This window comes from Dermacentor variabilis, chromosome 3, assembly GCF_050947875.1.
Source record: "Dermacentor variabilis isolate Ectoservices chromosome 3, ASM5094787v1, whole genome shotgun sequence".
NCBI classification, from domain to species: Eukaryota; Metazoa; Arthropoda; class Arachnida; order Ixodida; family Ixodidae; genus Dermacentor; species Dermacentor variabilis.
The window spans coordinates 188955036-188972591 of record NC_134570.1 but is presented as its reverse complement, the minus strand read 5'-3'; the positions used below and the strand labels follow the sequence as shown (position 1 = coordinate 188972591).

Sequence of the window (17556 nt, the reverse complement as noted above, 5' to 3'; positions counted from 1 at the left end):
ACAGCAAATGGCTGAAGTTGTGCTTCTGTGCTATGTGCTACAATACTTCGACAAGTTACAGGCTATAAATTAATTTAAAAACCCCATTGGGCGGTTTTCTATATGTCTACTGCAAGTATCCCAATCTATTCCTTAATTTCTTGCACTAGTTACGCCAGAATATTTAATGTATTTTTATAAACATGACAGAATGGACAAATCTCCCGCTGCCCAGCACTACGAGCACATGTTCGCGAAAGAGATGAAGGCTCTAAGCGCTGCTTGAAACCATTTTAAACACTATTTACAGCCACTGAACAAATAAAGGTGGTTATGTACCAATATATTTTAATCAGCAAAATAAACTTTGTTCAAGTTCAAGTCCGTGAAGTGCGCCGAGCCAGTTTTCGTTGAGGAACGTCATAAGCTCCGGCCTCCGAGCCTAGTCTAGAGAGGCTTCCCCTCGGCAAAAGCAGTGAGCGAAAACCATAGGTTGCAGCGAGATATAGTGTTGAAGAATCCTCTGCCAGCAAAGCTCGTTCGTTTACGTGCTTTTTTTCACGTGAGGCTCGTATCCAGCTTTTCTGGACACAAGGGGTTTAGCTCACGTGAGTGACACTACGTGGCGTACTGACCTTAAACTTTTCAAACTTCCCGCGGTGACGCATGATGACGTCAACCAAACAAAAATTAAAAAAAATAATAAAAGCTACCGCAGCGCATTGAATTTCGCCACAATGCTTGTCCCGCCGGCGTTATCAGTGTTCTTGATAAAGCGCATTTGTTCGTCGCCTGGAAATTACTCGTCATCCCAAGAGCGTTTAGTCGCGACGAGCAATGGTTGATTCTAGGCTTTTGGTGCGGTTCTTTCTTTATTGTTCTTTTTTCCTTTTCTTTTTCTTTTTTTTTTCATTCTACGGAGTAAAGAAGCTAGCCTAACCATGGAGAAAGAAAGTCAACAAGAGGGGACACACTTGAAAAACTGGCAACAGGAAACACGTCACGCCTAGTTTCAACACCATCCGTATGTTGACGCGAGCATCAGAAAAAAAAGATGTGAAATAAACATCCAGACATCGTTTTATTTTTTTATTGCTTCCCACTAAAAGTGAAAAAGTTTTGCGTGTAAATGAACTTATACTTTGCAACTTTTTGTTGCGTTGCCTAGCAACAAGCTAGCGGCACGCCAGACGCGCGTGCATACGTCATGCGCCAGACAAGCCGCAGGAGTGAGCGAGGCCGGCTGCGCATGTGAAGCTCGCGTGCTCGGCGACCCGTCTCTTTTGGATGTAGCCCGCTTTTTGGGCTCCCGGCGTTCTCTTGTGTTCCGTCTGCATTTCGACACGGCACCGCTGCACTACTGGACTACAGCAAGGTGAGGAATTTTGTTTGACAGTCTGCGACGCCAAATTACTCGTACTGGGAGATGTTTGCGACGCTTTCTATGAGCCCAAGCATAATTATAACCTATTTCGGTAGTTTTTGGGCACGCTCGCCGCACCTGGCTTTCTGAGGAAAAGCACCTTGGCCGTGTGACGCAGTTTCGCGTGCACTGAATCTTACCGCGACAAATTTTGGCGCTTTCTCTCACCCAAGGCATTATTCTAACTAATTTCACTGCTTTTTGGGCTACTTTTCAAGCACAGTGGCCGTGCTCGGCGTAGTGGCGCAGTTAGCGAAAAGCAGCTAGGCTGTGTGCCGCAGTTAGTTTCGCGTGTACTGAATCTTACTGGTAGAAGTTCGTGACGCATTCTCTGACCCGAAAAAGTATTGTAATTTATTTGGTAACTTTTTGGGATATATTGAGGCTTGCTCGCCGCGCCTGGGGTTGTGAAGCTGTTAGCAAAAAAGCAAGCCAGCCATAGCGAGTTAGTTTTGCGTGTACTGAATTTTAGTGGGACAAGTTTGTGACGCATTTCATAGCCCTGCAACAACATATACCTTATCTCGGTACTCACGCTTCTCGAAAACGCGACGAGCGATTGCCGAGAGTGATAACACGGGAGTGTTGCATGCGCCGGCAGGTCGCGTAAAAGATAACACGGAGGAGCTCAAGAACATAACATCTATGTATTCTGAGCGACTGAAAACAGGCTCTGCACCCACGAGTCTGACTTGAGTGCGATAAGAAGGCATTCTGTGAGCGTGTAACATGGTCTGGCTGAGCCTGTGTTGTAGCCACCATTGTTTACTTGGCGTACCATCGTGTCGACTGAGGCCAAGTTGTTTTGGAAACACGATGTCACCCACGTATTTGTGCAATTAAAGTGCAGGAAATAATGCCCGGGAAAGGAGGGGTGCTTGAAAATCGGATGTTCAGATTTTATGGCATTGTATTGGAGGAGTCTTTGCTGCGAAATATACGTAAAAGTGAATTTATCTGTAACGCCGCTCATTCACCACTTACGCACGTTTCGCCTCTACACGCAATACTCCTGTTAGGTCAATATACCGAAATGATAAATGCTTGTAATTTGCTTTCTTTCAGCTGATGGCATCCGGTGGAGCATCGTACAGCAACGACTGCTGCTTACCTGATGCCACAACTTTGGATGAATGCAGAAGCCCGGAACGAGCATTTATATAGAGCAAAATAAACATTTCATCATCTCAGAAGACGTCTTTCGTTTTCTTTATGAAATTGCACCTGACAGATTCGGCGCAGTCTTGTAAAGGTCAATCGCAATCATTTCTACTTAATAATGAAACGATTCCGCGCCAAGGCCACGCGAGGTTCAGCAGAAGCGAAAAAAAAAATGAATGCCGCGCCAAGCAGCGGAGCCGGCGCGGCGTGTACCAACTGGTGTTCAAAACGCGCGCACCCAAAACCGAAACCGGAAGGAGTCAAGAGCATCCGCTTGGTGGGCTACAGTCAATTCGGCCGCTGGGCTCTATGGGAGTGTCCGCTCTTGTTGAAATTTCTTTCTCTATGGCCTAACCGGCACAAGCACTTCGAGGCAGCCTTTCTTCAGTCGGCACATTGTTAACGTCCGAACATCGCACAGCGTCTACTAGAGACGCCGTCGTGGACGGATTTTGATTTTGACCTATCGCTTTCGTTAAGGTGCCCCCAATAATTTCGTTGCGACTCTGCAATGAGCACTCATGGGCTACCGCCGCAGCTGCAAATCTATATGTGCTTAAGTATTAAGACATATACATGGATGTGTTGGTTTTTCACTGTGACACAAAAGTCACGACACAAGAGTTGAGCAAACTGTCCCTGTGTCATCGCAGGGTGTGAGACCGGCTAGTTGGTATTCCATGTTAAAGTGACTAGCGCAAGAGTGGACACGGGACAAAAGAGGCGACAAGGATAAGCGCAAACTTCCAACTGGGCGCTTGTGCTTGTGGCGTCTTTAGTGTCCCCTGTACACTCTTGCGCTGGTCACTTCAGTCTGTGTCGTCATCCGTTAGCATGCTATGGCCGAAACTGCTCGCAATATTACGTCACATATACTGGCCACCAGGCCAGGTACACCCTTGGGTACGACATATACAGTACTTGCAGTTAGTTTCCAAAGTATTCTCCAATGGCGGTTATCCACGTGCGTGAAGCAAGAACGCTATTTAAAATTATTGTGCAGTAATATATGCGGGATTTGTATGTTCTCCACATTCTCTACCATTTTGCGGTCCCGCCTTTATTATATAGCCGCAATGTACACTAGCTGCTATCGAACGCCATAAAGGCTATCCACATACTCAAAGACCTCGCGCACAACTCCTGACGCTTAGTTGTATTCAAGAGTTGTGCGACTGCCCAGGACATCCTTAACGAATGTTACATAACACATTATGAGGTTTTACTTGCCGAAACCACGATTTCATTATGAGGCACGCCATAGTGGAAGATTGGGGAATAATTTAGACCACTTGGGATTATTAAACGTGCACCTAACCCTAAGTACGCGGGTTTTCGCATTTCGCACCCATTGAAATACGGCTGCCGTGATTGGGATTTGATCCCGAGACCTCGTGATTAGCAGCCGAACCCAATAAAAGCTAAGCAACTACGGAGGGGAAGGAATGTTGGCAGTAGCAGGAAGGTGACAGCCGGCACGTGAGACAACTTGTTCCCATCCTGATTGCGCCAGAATCGGTACCATCTGTCGAAGAATGACACCGTAGAATGCACTGTATTCAATGTGATGCAGTGCGCGTCCAATATTTCAGACCCGAATCATACTGTAACTACTGACGACCAGGCATCTTGCTAATACGTGCAGTCGCTTGACAGCTGCCGAGCGCTGGCGTCGGCCACCGGACCTACTTGACCTTTGTTCAAGACTTGCCGACATTCTCGCCTTATTTCGCACCATAGCGTTTCAGCTGAACTGCTTCAACAGCCAATTTATTTGTGCCAGAATTTGGCCACCCTTTTCGACGTTACGGTTTGTTATTTTTAAGTCATCTTTTATATTTAGGCTAATGCTGTCCTGAAATTTCCACCGGTTTCACCTTTCCCAAGATGCCCGCATTTTTGTCGGCCTCTGTTCATATTTTGGAGGACTTTAATAGACGTGGAAACCATTGCGTGGCCCCTTGACCAAGCTGCTCAAAAAGTCATTTTATATCCCTGAGGTCTTGTGCAAGCTTCTGCCTTCTTGCCGTTCATCAACCTCCTGATTTCCCTGTCAACTGTATCCCATTTTGACGACTCCAATCCCATGGAAGTTGGCAACGATGTAATGCCCATGGGATAAAAGCCATTTAAATCAATTCTACTGTGGATACGACAGCCGCTTTTGCTCACCTTCAATGGAAATATTGCGTTAATGAGCGCCATTCTTATGCATTTAAATTGAGAGTAAAAAAATTATGCGGATCCCTTGTATTTGCGAATCCATGTAAGCAAAGCTTTGTGTGTTAGTTGTCATTGTCATACGTAATCTCCACAGAGTAGACAGGCACTCTCTAATGAAGTGCTGTCAATGTTTGCCTGATTATGCATGCCATTGTGATGCAAATAAACGGAACTTCAACTCATTTTCTCAGAAATAAACGCTGAAATAAATGCTGACGTCATCCTAAACAAGATCAACAAGCGCCGTAGTGCTCGATCTTATGATGTCCCTATTCGTAAGCTTATATTCGTGATTTATTTTTTGGGCGGGGAGGGGCGATGTGCTCTTGTACCCTAGAAATGTCCCTCGGACGTCTCTGATGTGCTCGTTTTTATCCTCAAGTACCCAAGGAAAACTCTCATCGCTGCAACTTCATGATGTCCTGGTGGCAGGTCACCATGGCGTGTCGCGCAAATATGACCACGCTGATTCTTTAGGGTTGACATATACTATTTTGTGCGTTATACTTCGTCACATTCATTTTTCAAGCTATGCCAGAGCTCGAAAAGGGCGGCGAACTCACTACGTCCCTTTCCTCTATTTCTTCCGCAAAGTGTGTGTTTTTCGCTGTGGTTACCACATACGACCAGGGGTATGCTACCACTCAAGCCTTTCTGGTGGCACAGCAACTGAAGTCGCAGGCTTTATTTAACATGGCGTCGACGTTCAATATGGCTATACTCAATTACTTTCCGCGGACTTCGCTCACCGCCTTCTCTCCAGCGTCATCTCTTACACTACTCGCTCCTGCTAGACACAACACAAACACGCAATGACCTTAATGAAGCATCAATTACACGCTAGTTGACACGCTGTCGATGTATGTTTCTGCTGAGGACCGGGATTGGAGCGTGGTCCTGTCTATGGTGACATTATCCGTCTACATCCTCGCTCAACAACACCGCTCGTTACTCATCACGTTTTTCTTTCTTTTCTTTTGTCGACAAGAGCGTAGTGTATTTCCTCTGAATGTGCTTACGGCTTTAGGTGTTACCTTACACGCCCGCTTATTCTGTTACGTTGACGGCGACCGTTGTCGTCAGGATTCCGCCTCATTCTGAGCTTCGCAGTCACCAGAGAGCTCAGAAAGCTGTCTTCACAAACATACCACCGGGATTCGGGCCCATCTCCCAAGTGCATCATCTTGCATTTGGGAGATGGGCACGCTAACCATTACGCTACCATCTGCCTCTACCAATATCTGTTTATCTGCCTTCCCACTTCACGTTTTTGCCGCAGACGCAGGCAGAACGGATGCAGAAACGAAAGAAAAGTAAAGATTGCTTGATCAGCCAGCTGACACATGGTCTTAGCTTTGCCAGGTTATTCTCATTGGAGCGCATGTAGGCTTGCGGCTGCCTGCAGATTGTCGGTCGCCTTAGCTTTATTGTAAATTTGCTTTCACCGACTCTCTTCAGCTAGAACTGAAATGCCGGACAAAAATGAGACCTACCAATGATTATTTTTTTATTGTTGTCTAGGTTTAAACCAAAAACGCTCATTTACACAAATAGTGTAAATGAGCGTTTATAGTGATTTTTTAAAGAAATGGCATAAGAATATTATATTTCGAGGTCAAGTCGTTGTGTAAATACGGGCCGGCACCACGTATCGACGAAAGGGCATCACAGCGCCGATGCACGCGGCAGGTTACTCAATGAAGAAAACAGGAAACGACTGTTTTTCAGTTCTCGCAACATATTGTACACAGAACACAAGGCACCCACCACCGTGACATCTTATTTTTGACAACAGCGACACACAATAGCGGACTGATATAATTCCTAAAGGAGTTTCATTTTATTTTTTCATCGCAGAACCGCAAGCACAGGTTGCGTCGCGCGTATACTGTAGCCACGCGTACTGCGGCCGCGCTCCATTTCCTTTATGAATGTGGCCCCCGGCGGCTTCACGCGCTCCCGTAGGTGGCGGATTGGACTGTCACTCCAGAAGTTTAAATACATAAGCTCTTTGCATAGAAACGACGGCATGATTGTTAACATATTGTTGGCTTGGATATGTTTGGCATGAGGCCCAAGACCCTGTCTTCTAACGCGTTCTTATGTTTACGTTCGCGTCTCTGTCTTGAAGGGGCGCCCACCGCAACACGCTGCAATGGTGCTTGCGTTGAGCGTATGTAAGACGAAAAACGCGGTTCTAAAATGTCTGCATGTTCACTAACATGTGCGGTAAACCCATGTTTATAGTATTCGTGCAGTATAGTAGTAGTATAGTAAGAGTCACGAATATGGCATCCTTAACCGCAAGCCTGTCGTTATGGTCGTAACTTGTCGGAACAGCGTAGTTGTAATCCAGAGACCCTTTCACTAGGAATACGTGGCTAAGCATGGCTGATGAATAAGTGATTGCGAAGATTGGTTTTCAGTAAAGGTTTGTTACAAAGAACGGCGGCAGCTTATACTGCCGCAAAAGACGGATACTAGGCGGTGACTCCAATCATCTACTCGGCACATCAGACATCTATACATTGGAATTCAACTGGTTTCGCCAACTCTTGCTTATATTCTCTCGCCCCTAAGCTGCGACTTCGCCTGTCACCCGGGCCCCAGCTTTTCCTCTTTGTCCCCCGCTTCTTTCCCAATCTTCTGAGGCGTGCTTCCACTGATGCTTGCTCCTATTTTTTCTCAATAAATGAAGGCATCCATTCATGCATTCCTAAGTTACTGCAGAAAATAGCGTGTCTTTACCTCTATAACCACCCTTTCTCTCACCTGGACTCACCGATCGCAGAACAAAGTTGCTGTGTTGCAAATGGCTGGGTGTCACATATACAATTTTCTAGGAATGGCCAGTAGAACCGCCGGCAATTTTCGGTGGGTGACGAGACAGTATATAGAACACCTTCTCTGACATAACCACACTCAGTGCTCTGCTTTGTGAGCTACTATTAGCCGCTACGACGAAGTACGAAATGAAAGAAACCTTGCTGGGCTGGTCGCGGGCAGCTCTTTTTGGATTCGTGATGCGTCGATTTGAAATATATATATATATTTCTTATCTAAGCCTAAATGACAGCGATATGGGGCAAGGTGAGTTACGGTAGCTCGTTGGCTTGGACTAACGACGGTCTTCACGCAGCACTTTCGTCTTATGTGTGTTTGCGAACGGGAATAAAAGTAGGAGGGTAACACGCCTTGCTGAAATGAAACATTCGGAATAACCCTTTGTTTGGCGGTTGGACATATGTCGGGGGTCCCTGATACGAACCACTTGCAAGTCTGTATCACCTTGCAAATGGTAACTCAGATGAAACGTTGTCAAACGGATAGGCTTTTAATTATCATAAGTATATCTTTATTGAAATTCCTTACCATTAGGTGACAGCCGACTAATAAGCATTTAAATTTTGTGTGTTATTAAAACATCCTGTTAATAAAAGGTTGCTGGGCTTTACAGCCCCCTAAATTAAAAATGAAAAATAAATTGGTGCGGTAAATGTGTAAACGCAGACGCAATAAAAGGCCTAGTCCGTTTTCAGTATTCACTCAATGAAGATGGAGCACCTCTATACTCTCACGTTGTAGTAATGTCAAGAACAAAACACTTCCAAAAGAGTCAGTCACGAATGTTAGAAATTATAAGATGAGCTTGCGCTGGAAAAGAAAATAACATTCAAACTTAACGATGGCTGCGCGCAAAGTGCTTCCTTTGATTCCGATCTACGGACCAAGGCGTCGGTTCGTCAGATTGGAATGCTCGTACATTGCAGCGCAATCTCGGGTCGTCAAATGTGATGGAGAATGTACGTTAGTATTCGCTTCACGCGCGCAATCGGATAAAATAACGCTCTTTCGCTATTGAATCTGTGACAACATACTGGATATTAGAAACACATGCAGGCGCTTCTTGAGCTGATAACTTTGAAACTGTGGTTAGACGCTAAAAAAAGCCCCCCCCCCCCCATAAAAAAGAGAATACAGTTGCTTTCAATATTAGCTGAAACATAGTGGTTTAAAAAGGGCCCACAATACTGCACAGCGGCGCCGACATACAGGAAATTCAAGAGCGAACCACTTTCCAATTACTAGTATTTATCAAACCAGCATATAGTGGTTCAATGTAGCCCTGTAGTGCAGGGGCCAGTTCCACTGCGGGTGCTGTGTCGGAGCTCATATTTCTTTCATGTCATCATTAATTGTCACAAAATCACAGTATTTCTTTCTTTAGGTCTTATCATTAGACAGCTAAAATACATCCAGCAAAACCCTCACCTTAATATTTCAGTACTTTTCGTTCTAACGTACATATCCGTGTTGATCCATATGTTACAAAGTACTGAAGATGTACCCAACGCTTTCCTCCAGGAAGCTCTTTTTATACCTTATGATGCCAGGAAACCGAGCCTGATGCTACCAACGCTCAGAAACCTAATCGGGAGCGCGCACAATGTTCTCGCACACCTTGTGCGATGTGCCGTAGCGCTGAGGTGCTTCTTGTATAATGTAGGAGAATCGGTTGTAAAGACAGACGTGCAAGGTTGGGCCATGTACTTCAGCTCATGAAGTTTATTTGTGCCATGATAACCTATCCAAGCTTTCACACTTACTTTATAAGAAGTCTACCGCGCCATCGATATGCCGGCTGCTTTTAACTGCACACAACAAAACTATTAAACGATACAAACAATGTTAACATCATTTTATCATTCGAGTGTTCAGATTGGTAACGTCTAGATGCGGAGTAAGTTGAGAAGTTGTTTGCGTAATTAAGAAAGCTACGTTAAATAAATTTTCAGTAATTGTTCTTACGTCGCTAAAGAAACTGAGCAGTTTGGAGCCCGTCCTCGAGATTATGCAGCCAAGCGAAAAAATTTCGACTAAACATGCCTCTGTAAGAGCCATGCGAACAAAAATTTTCCAAGTAAACACTCTTGGAAGACGTAACTGACACAGAAAAAGAAAATCTGTAAAATCCCAGAAAGAACAGCACTTCACGACGGGACACAAAGGAGGAACCACACACAAACTGCGCTAACTTTAAGCGCTGTTCTTTATGCGATATGAAGCAACTAGGCCGCCAGTCATTCCTTCCAAACCTGTAAAGTCAACCTGACCACGTCTAGCCTTTTGTGATGCTGTCATCAATAGTATGGCCCCGTGAACATGTTCCCCACGGCCAGATAGTCCCGTTCCATTTTTATTCATGCTGCTTTCTCGAAGGCAAGCATTTTAATGTTTTAGTGTCAATATGGCAGTGAACGTGTGCCACCGAAAGCTTGCTTGGTCGCAGAAGCGATGCAGGACGGAATGACGGTGCAGATTTAGCGCGTCGCTGGCATCAACACAATGCGCTGTCGCCGAAGGAAGGAAGATAACGAAAATGAACAGCTTGGTAGCTGCTCACGGAGCCGTGCCGATGGTGGCGGTGCCATCAAGACGAAATCTGAGGCGGCGATATTGACGGCTGAGGCGTTTCTTTTTTATTCTTTTATGACTTTTTTCACAAGAAAGTCGTTAAGAGTAAGCTTTAACTCGGGCCCAACTCCAACGTGGCCTATTCAAATAGATGTAAAACGCCGAAACGCTTTTCTGAGATAACCCCTAGGCCGATTTTAATGAAATTTGGTGGATTCGGGAGAGAAAGCTAAATTCTACTGACTATTGGAAGCGGAACTTCTATTTAGGGCTTGAATTCTGGTAAAAGATCTTCAAAATTTCTAAAGTGCGAAAAATACAGAAGCAAGAAGTTTACAAATTAATAACTCCGCATCAAGAACTGATATCGCGGTTCTGTAAACAGCATCCTGTAGACAATTCAAAGCGGACAAATCCAATATCCCGATTTATATCTTACGTGAAGTCGTTACGTAGGGAACAAGGGTTGTGGAAAAGTTGTATTTCCACATTATTAAATTATTTTAGATTCATGCGTAATATATCAATTTTGTCCGCTTTAGATGTGCTGTTAGATGCAATGTACAAAATTGTGGTATCAGTTTTCGTTGCCGAAACACAGAGTTGTAAACTTGATGGTTTCGTTTCCTAAAAATTTTCTATATTTGCAATTTTGAATAAACAAATGATCACCTAAATAAAAAATTCTAAAGCAACAGTCACTAGATTTTAAGTTTTCCTTTTAAGTGCAACAAACCTTGTAAAATTTGATGCAGTGGTTGTGGAGAAAAATGAATTCTCCTTTTACATGTATTTAGATAGGACCACCAGATCTCGAGCTAAAGGTTCCTCTTAAGGACTACTTTCCCCACTATGGCGTCCGCGCGTAGAGCAAAATCCCGAAGATAGCGTAACACCGGCCTGACCCGCAGGGGAGGTGAAGCAAGCGCTCAGCTCTCCCCATACGTGGGCTGATCCCGAATGTAACACCATGCCAGGCCGACCTGCGGCGGAGGTGAAGCAGGCATTAAGCACTCCCCGTACATGGGCCGATCCCCAAGACAGTGCAATGTGGGGCCGACATACGGCGCAGGCGCAGTTCGCCATTAAGGGGCCCACATACACAGCTTTGCTGGTCATCTTTCTTCACAGAGTGGGAGGGCACTGAGATTTTTTACTTATCAAACATCAGGTCCTCCACGGCGAAACCAGGGACACCAAAGCCGTCCTCGGGCTCGACCTAGAAAGTGCGTTCGACAAAGTGACGCACTCTGCCATCGTCGGGCAGGCATACCATCTAAACCTAGGCGAGAGGTCGTACGAATATTTCAAATACTTCCTCACCGGCAGAACGACGTAGCTCAGAGCCGGCGACCTGAAGACGGACGAGAAGACACTAGGGAGCCAGGGCACTCCCCAACGCTCCGTTATCTCCCCCATGCTATTTAACCTTGTTATGATTCAATTTGCCAAAAGGCTATGCCAGCTTGAAGGACTGAAGCACACGATATACGCGGACGACATTACGCTGTGGGTGGACAGGGGCAGTGATGCCCGCATAAAATCCACACTACAGACGGCCGTCGACACGATCGAAGAAAGCATGGAAGATACGGGACTCCGTTGCTCCCCAGGAAGTCGGAGCTCCTGCTTTAACAACCGATCAAAACGCACAGATTCAAGAAGCAAAGGAAACACGAAAGGATCAAGATCCGCACCAGGGATGGTAACACAATACCGACGGTCAGCAGATCCGTGTCCTGGGCATGACGATCGAAGCGCTCGGCAGGAACGGAGACACCGTCATTTCCATCATGGGTAAGGCGGCCAACGCCACCAGACTGCTGAAGCGCGTTATCGCCAAGAATGGAGTCATGAAGGAGGAAAACTTCATCAGACTTATACAATCCTCCGTAGTCTGCCACATAGTGTATGTGGCAGCCTTCTACAAGTGGGTGAAAAGCGAAAAGAACAAGCTGGACATCCTAATCCGGAGAGCTTACAAGACACCCCTCGGGCTACCCGAAACTACCAACACGAAACGTCTCCTCCAGCTGGGCATACACAGTACGCTTGACGAGATCGCCGAAGCGCAAAGAGCCGCTCAGTTGCAAAGGCTGTCATCAACAAAGGCCGGCAGAAAGATCCTGTGCAGTCTAGGCATCGGTTATCACGAACAGCAGGGGCCAAAATGCCCCGTCCATGACCACGTACGAGGGAACGTGGGGGTTGACCCTTTGCCGAGGAACGTGCACCCAGAATTCAACGAAGCCAGAAGACGCGCTAGAGCGAAGGCACTGACGGACCTGCGCGTGGAAGACACCGGCGCCGCATACGTTGATGCAGCTGAATATGTCGGCGGCAACGGCTTCGCTATCGCGGTGGTCGACTCCGGAGGAAACGTGCGGGCGACCGCCAGCACATCGAGCAAGCAAGTGGAGGAAGCAGAAGAAATAGCCATCGCCCTGGCCATCGTAGACCGAGAATGCCACATGATACTCAGCGACTCCTGACAGGCGGTGAGGAACTACGCCAAAAGAAGAATTGCCCCAACGGCGGCACGCGTCCTGCTCCGACAGGCAGACCGCGACAAGAAGATTCGACTTAAGTGGTTTCCCGCGCACGCAGGACCAACGTCGGAGAAGCATGCCAATCGTAACGAAACGGCGCACGCCCGAGCGCGAGGGCTAACCGACCGCGCCCAAGGCAACGGCGCGACAGACCGGATGACCAGCTATAACGAACTGAACAAGGCTTTCGGCTGGCCCGCAGACTTCTCCCGCCACCCTGCAAAGGGCTGAGCAGGTCGCAAGCCGTGCTGTTCAGGCAACTAAAAACAAGAACGCTTCCAAGCCGGCGCTATTGCTTACTATAAACCCAGAATCGCACCCCCATGACACGTGCACACCGAGCTTCAGGGAGACGGCCACATTCCAGCACATGCTATGTGATTGCTCCAAACATCCAAGCGAAGCTAACTCAGGATGTATACCGCCGCAGCTTGAAGAAGCAACGGGGAGCGACGACCACGAAAACCAACTCCAGGCCGTCCAGCAGGTCATCGAGGCGCTGGCTAGGCGCCTCGATGACCGGCTGCGAGCCGGCAACGGCGAGCGGGGATCCTCGCAGAGCACCCGCCACGATGACGACGTAGGCCACGTCCGAAGCGCGCCTTCGCGCTTTACTGCTGGCTCAATAAACGTTTTCCCAATCCAATTCAATTACTTATCCGCGTTCGTCGTGCATGCGTCTGCGATGAAAACAAGAAGCAGGTATGCATAGAAAATCTGAGGTGGCGGCGGCTGTGGTAGCGCAGAAGTTAGCATGCCCAGCCCCTGCACGTACTTATATCTGCATTGACATGGGTTCGTGGTAGTGAGAGCGACCAAAGCTCTACTTTTTCTGCGCGCTCTACCCATTGTGAAACTAAGGATGTAGTTAGCATGCCCATCCACTGAATGCAAATTGCAGCAGTTACGAGTGGTGGAATCCCGCTGGGGCTGATTGTGAAGAAAGCTTCCTTTCTCTGTCCTCTCTGGCGATGGTGAAGCTAAAATGAGGGGGAGGCCTGACGGGCACAACGTTGATAGTCACCATAACAGAATGGATGGACGACGTGCGGAAAGGACAAAGCACACCAAGTTTTAACACTTGTCCTAGAGTAAAGCGCTACAATGGCTAGTATGCCCTCATGGGGATGGTAGACCGAACTGCTTCTCACTGCTAATACTGGACTGATACCAAGAAAATACTCCGTTCGCAGACATTACGCTACACTGAAATCAGCAAAACAATATCAGTTTCTAAACTGATAGTGCCATTATCTTGTTTCCTTCTTGTGTGTGTGGAGGTCACAAAGGTCCTGGCAATGAATTGGTAGTATCTTTCTTTTTGCTGCAGTTGCACACGAACAAAATTCGTTGAAGTGATTGGACAGCGATCTAACAGTGGAGAAGACCAACCCGCAAATTAAAAATAATTGCTGGTTTCAGATCTTCCAATGTACTTTGCGCTTAGGTACTATCTGTAATATCTATGTTTCTTTTTGTGCTCTTATGAAGAGGAAAACTCCACATTACTACAATATCAACAACAGTACAGAAAATAGGCTGGCTTTGAAGCTGTGACCACGTACCGTACTTTTGTACATTCAGCACATGTAGTATGGGGCAACACGTTCGAGCAAAATGAATAGGTTTTCGGTCAAAGCACTGTCACAGGAGGGAAGAAATCGTTGTCATGCCTGTCGAAACAATACCATCTGAAATCTTATTTACTTATACATATATTTTGAAAAATCACTATAATCCTTTATACATTTGCTTCGTATGAGTTATATACTAGCTTGCCTCGTCAATCTCAAAAATGTATTCTCTTTGCGGGAGAAGGCTTTCGTGAAAAACGACGAAACATAACAGTAAAACATCCAGCAAGGTTCCTATCCAGATGACTGACGAAATTGTGCACTGAGAACGTGTCGACTAGCCTGCGATTGGAAGTTGAATTACTATCGTTGTAAGCTTGTGTTGCGTCTAGCACCAGCGAGTAGTGTTAGCGATAACATTGGTGTGGAAATGGTCAACTCGGTCTGCGATTTGTTCTTGCGGATCTGCACATTGAACGTCGCAGTCGTCACGATGAGAGCACTCCTGTGACAATATTAGCTCAGTGGGCTGGGAAGGCTCAAGGGAAGCCCACCTTGAGGGGTATTGGGTAACAATTATTAATATACGTACTTTGCGATGATGAAAATGTGCAGAAACACCACTGGTGTTCTCTTACTATTCGTAAACAGGCCCCCAAATTTCATTTGGCCCACCCCAAACATTAAGTAGGCCCACCCTCAAATTTGAAGTAGTCCACGCCCGATTTTCTTTTCGCCCAGCCTTAAATTTCAAATTGGCCCAATCCCAAATTTCAACTGGGCCACCCCTAATTTTCAAGTTGATCCACGCACGAATTTCCATAAATCGTCCTCCAAATTTCGAGTCGACGCACCGCAAAATTTAGGTTGATCTACCCCCACATCGCCCCCAAATTCAGATTGGCCGACCCCGAGATTGCCCCCACATTTAGGTAGCACCAACCCCATATGACCCCCAAATGCAGATTTGCCCACCTCCACAACACAACCAAATTTAGTTTGGCCCACTCCAATACCAAGTGCAAATCGAGTTTGGCCCACCCCCATATCCGCCCCAAACTAACGCTAGCCCACCCCTCGATCACCTCAAATTTAGGATGGCCCATCGCAAATCACCCACCAATCACCCACCCACTGTTAGTCCATCCATATATCACCCCCAATTAAGCTTGGCCCAGCCGCACATCACCCCCATGGTTAGGTTAGCCCGTCCCCATATGTCACCCCCAAATTTAGGTTGGCCCTTATCTCTACTTTGTTACCACTTTACCTCTCTTCCCCTAATAAAAGGCCTGTTTGTTGGCGAAGTGCTAACACCAATGCTATTGCTGCGATGTGCTAAAGCAGCACCTCCCCCCCCAAAAGGATATGCAAAGGAATCTCAAGAGTAGCACAAATAAAAGTGACCCCAGGAGCCCCTCTTCTTAATGCTGCAATATAAAGAAAGCAAAACCCAAGCAAAGAAAGTAGGAGAGCACTATTGAAATAATTGTTAGCACGCATAGGACATTCATGCTAAAGGGTGAGGCATAGACAAACATTCTCTTGAAATAAGGTAAGCGTAGCCAAAGGGGGCATAAAAAGTGGTGTGCGAAAATTCTGCAGCCATCACCAGGGCATGAAACGTTTCCAACTGGCCTATACCGACCCCCGTGCAACTGCGCACGGAGAGCCTTGGACGCTGGCGCAAGCAGTGGCCCAGTGAGTAGTCTCATAATACTATTACGGTGTCATCGAGCGATACTCAAGGGACGAGCCGCCGCGAGAACGGCGACGAAGGGGTCTGTGCCCTTGGCGCGAGGGAATGTCAGCCTGGAGCTCTGGCTTCAGTCCAGTGTAAATAGCCTGTAAATAGCCTCTTTCGTCTGTGTCTTTCTACACGTAACATTCTGGTAGACGTCAGCGATCCCCGTCCTCGCCACGGAACTCCGGAGTGGCCGGCACATCGAGCTTGTCACCATGCCTCCCGGTGACGAGCCCGCCTCTGCAACGGCTTCGGCTGGTCCGACTGCTCCAATCGTCATGGTTGCCCAACATCGCGACCCTGGTGTGTTCTCTCGCCTGGAGGGACAGGACGTTGACGAATGGATCAAGCTATAGGAACATGTCAGCGCTAATAACAGGTGGCACCCAAACATTATGCTCGCCAATGTCATTATGCAGCTCTTGTATGAAAAGCCGACTGCTTATCACGCGCCCCCATCGATCCCACGCCGCAAGACGATGAGGACGACGACGCCATCCTTGGAATAATAAGCGCGGAAGACTTCACTAAACGGCAGCGAGCAGACCCGGAGCTAAAATGCCTCGTCAAGTATTTGGAAGGGAACACCGACGTTGTCCCTGGGGCATTTGCACGAGTTGTCTTCGTTCACGCTACAAAACAACCTGTTTGTGAAGAGCTTCTCACCACACCGCGCCAGCTACCTTCTTGTTGTACCGTCAGCGCTGCGTCCAGAAGTACTGCACGCCCTACACGACGATCCAACCGCTGGGCACCTCGGATTCTCCAGGGCGCTGTCGAGGATACAGGTAAGGAATTACTGGCCGAGTCTGACCGCCGACGTCGCCCGTTACGTCAAGACATGTGGAGACGGTCAACGACGCAAGACACCACCGACAAGGCCAGCAGGGTTACTACAGCCGATCGAACCTCCTCGTCGACCATTCCAGCAGATTGGGATGGACTTGTTGGGGCCGTTCCCGACGTCAACATCCGGGAATAAGTGGATCGTCGTGGCGACGGACTATCTGACCCGCTTCGCTGAAACTAAAGCTCTACCAAAAGGCAGCACAGCCGAAGTGGCGAAATTTTTCGTCGAGAACATCCTGCTGCGACATGGTGCCCCAGAAGTCATCATCACCCACGGAGGAATGGCTTTTACAGCAGAGCTCACCCAAGCCATTCTGCAATATAGCCAGACAAGCCACTGGAGGACAACTGCCTACCATCCGCAAACGAATGGTCTCACGGAGCGCCTGAACAAGATCCTCGCCGACATGCTAGCAATGTACATCGACGTTGAGCACAAGACGTGGGACGCGGTCTTGCCTTATGTAACCTTCGCTTACAACATAGCGGTGCAATAAACAACGCAGATCATGCCGTTCATGTTGGTTTACGGCAGGAACCCGATGACGGCACTCGACGCCATGCTGCCGCACGTCACTGACGAGGAAAATCTTGACGTCGCTACCTATCTCTAGCGCGCCGAAAAAGCCCGACAGCTCG

The 17556-nt window shown here is 47.4% G+C and overlaps 1 protein-coding gene across 2 annotated transcripts in view; it reads left to right on the top strand.

The window, feature by feature from the left end:
• The first annotated feature begins 1087 nt into the window (after positions 1-1087).
• LOC142576570 (uncharacterized) overlaps positions 1088-17556 on the top strand; it is a 121425-nt gene continuing 104956 nt past the window's right edge. For both annotated transcript variants that reach the window (XM_075686748.1, XM_075686747.1), the window contains exon 1: positions 1088-1354. The gene's annotated coding sequence lies outside the window, so the exon portion shown is untranslated. The remainder of the gene's footprint in view (positions 1355-17556) is intronic.